The sequence below is a fragment of the Hippopotamus amphibius genome, unplaced genomic scaffold (assembly GCF_030028045.1).
Source record: "Hippopotamus amphibius kiboko isolate mHipAmp2 unplaced genomic scaffold, mHipAmp2.hap2 scaffold_264, whole genome shotgun sequence".
Taxonomy (NCBI): Eukaryota; Metazoa; Chordata; class Mammalia; order Artiodactyla; family Hippopotamidae; genus Hippopotamus; species Hippopotamus amphibius.
The window spans coordinates 95001-97666 of NW_026648384.1; the positions used below are offsets into that span (position 1 = coordinate 95001).

Sequence of the window (2666 nt, forward strand, 5' to 3'; positions counted from 1 at the left end):
GAGGAAGCACCCTCCCGGCGACCCCGTGTCGCCCCCGGGGAGGGCGGGGCACGCGGGGCCGCATACCGGGCCCGCAGGCCCAGCAGGGGCCCGGGCCCGGGCTCGCCGGCTGTCGCGGGGGGGCACGGGTGGTCTCGGCAGGGCCAAGGGCAGGGGCGGGCGACGCGCGGTGGCTCCCAGTGGCTTCGGGCAAGTTGCTGACGGGCTGGCGCGGCGGCCGGCACGCAGGCTGGGCTCCAGAGGACCGCGGGCGCAGGGCCCGCCGCCGCCTCCGGGGCCACGGCCCCTGTGAGCAGCGCGCGCGATCGGGGCCGGGGCGCCGAGGCGCGGGCCACGGGCCTGCAGCGGGGCGCCCCGACACCTCCGCCCCAACCGGCCGCCCGGGGCCCCTGCTCCCCTGCCTGGGCGGGGCAGCGGGGCCCTGCCGGGGGCCACCCCCGGCTGCCCCGCGCGTGCGCGCAGGCGCAGGCGAAGCAGCGACGCGCGGGCTCTTGAGGCCGCGGGCGGCCCCCGCCTCCGTCTACGGCCATACCACCCTGAACGCGCCCGATCTCGTCTGATCTCGGAGCTAAGCAGGGTCGGGCCTGGTTAGTACTTGGATGGGAGACCGCCTGGGAATACCGGGTGCTGTAGGCTTTTTGCCTGCTCCCGCAGCTGGCCCCGCGCCCTCCCGGGCCGTCCCGCGCCTCTGCGCTCAGCCGGGGGTCGCGCTCCCTGGCGCGCCGGCGGACTTCCAATACAGCCACATCCCAGCCCCTGGAGCCCAAAGCCCCAGCCCCTCCCTTGCTGGGGGGCCGGGACCCCGCCCCCCGCCCCCCGCCCCCGCCCCCGCCCCCCGCGCGGGCCCTGGTTCGCTCCCTCGTGGCCCGCCAGCCCCTCGACGCTCACCCGGCCGCGCCCCGCAGCCGGCGCAGCCACCTGTCTGCCTGTGTGTGCGCCTCTCCTCAGCTCCCTCCAGAGGAAGCACCCCTCCCCGGCGACCCCGTGTCGCCCCCGGGGAGGGCGGGGCACGCGGGGCCGCATACCGGGCCCGCAGGCCCAGCAGGGGCCCGGCCCGGGCTCGCCGGCTGTCGCGGGGGGGCACGGGTGGTCTCGGCAGGGCCAAGGGGCGGGGCCGACGCGCCGGTGGCTCCCAGTGGCTTCGGGCAAGTTGCTGACGGGCTGGCGCGGCGGCCGGCACGCAGGCTGGGCTCCAGAGGACCGCGGGCGCAGGGCCCCGCCGCCTCCGGGGCCACGGCCCCTGTGAGCAGCGCGCGCGATCGGGGCCGGGGCGCCGAGGCGCGGGCCACGGGCCTGCAGCGGGGCGCCCCGACACCTCCGCCCCAACCGGCCGCCCGGGGGCCCCTGCTCCCCTGCCTGGGCGGGGGCAGCGGGGCCCTGCCGGGGGCCACCCCCGGCTGCCCCGCGCGTGCGCGCAGGCGCAGGCGAAGCAGCGACGCGCGGGCTCTTGAGGCCGCGGGCGCCCCCGCCTCCGTCTACGGCCATACCACCCTGAACGCCGCCCGATCTCGTCTGATCTCGGAAGCTAAGCAGGGTCGGGCCTGGTTAGTACTTGGATGGGAGACCGCCTGGGAATACCGGGTGCTGTAGGCTTTTTGCCTGCTCCCCGCAGCTGGCCCCGCGCCCTCCGGGCCGTCCCGCGCCTCTGCGCTCAGCCGGGGGTCGCGCTCCCTGGCGCGCCGGCGGACTTCCAATACAGCCACATCCCAGCCCCTGGAGCCCAAAGCCCCAGCCCCTCCCTTGCTGGGGGGCCGGGACCCCGCCCCCCGCCCCCCCGCCCCCGCCCCCGCCCCCGCCGCGGGCCCTGGTTCGCTCCCTCGTGGCCCGCCAGCCCCTCGACGCTCACCCGGCCGCGCCCCGCAGCCGGCGCAGCCACCTGTCTGCCTGTGTGTGCGCCTCTCCTCAGCTCCCTCCAGAGGAAGCACCCCTCCCCGGCGACCCCGTGTCGCCCCGGGGAGGGCGGGGCACGCGGGGCCGCATACCGGGCCCGCAGGCCCAGCAGGGGCCCGGGCCCGGGCTCGCCGGCTGTCGCGGGGGGGCACGGGTGGTCTCGGCAGGGCCAAGGGGCGGGGCCGACGCGCCGGTGGCTCCCAGTGGCTTCGGGCAAGTTGCTGACGGGCTGGCGCGGCGGCCGGCCACGCAGGCTGGGCTCCAGAGGACCGCGGGCGCAGGCCCCGCCGCCTCCGGGGCCACGGCCCCTGTGAGCAGCGCGCGCGATCGGGGCCGGGCGCCGAGGCGCGGGCCACGGGCCTGCAGCGGGGCGCCCCGACACCTCCGCCCCAACCGGCCGCCCGGGGCCCCTGCTCCCCTGCCTGGGCGGGGCAGCGGGGCCCTGCCGGGGGCCACCCCGGCTGCCCCGCGCGTGCGCGCAGGCGCAGGCGAAGCAGCGACGCGCGGGCTCTTGAGGCCGCGGGCGGCCCCCGCCTCCGTCTACGGCCATACCACCCTGAACGCGCCCGATCTCGTCTGATCTCGGAAGCTAAGCAGGGTCGGGCCTGGTTAGTACTTGGATGGGAGACCGCCTGGAATACCGGGTGCTGTAGGCTTTTTGCCTGCTCCCCGCAGCTGGCCCCGCGCCCTCCGGGCCGTCCCGCGCCTCTGCGCTCAGCCGGGGGTCGCGCTCCCTGGCGCGCCGGCGGACTTCCAATACAGCCACATCCAGCCCA

At 78.9% G+C, this 2666-nt stretch overlaps 3 non-coding genes across 3 annotated transcripts; all 3 read left to right on the top strand.

Annotated features, from left to right (window-relative positions):
• Positions 1–518: 518 nt before the first annotated feature.
• LOC130843261 (5S ribosomal RNA) lies at positions 519–636 on the top strand. Its single transcript, XR_009050864.1, has one exon. It is a non-coding gene; the product is annotated as a 5S ribosomal RNA (ribosomal RNA).
• Positions 637–1473: 837 nt separating this feature from the next.
• LOC130843259 (5S ribosomal RNA) lies at positions 1474–1593 on the top strand. The gene has a single exon (XR_009050862.1). It is a non-coding gene; the product is annotated as a 5S ribosomal RNA (ribosomal RNA).
• Positions 1594–2428: 835 nt separating this feature from the next.
• On the top strand, positions 2429–2546 carry LOC130843260 (5S ribosomal RNA). The gene has a single exon (XR_009050863.1). It is a non-coding gene; the product is annotated as a 5S ribosomal RNA (ribosomal RNA).
• The last annotated feature ends 120 nt before the right edge of the window (positions 2547–2666 follow it).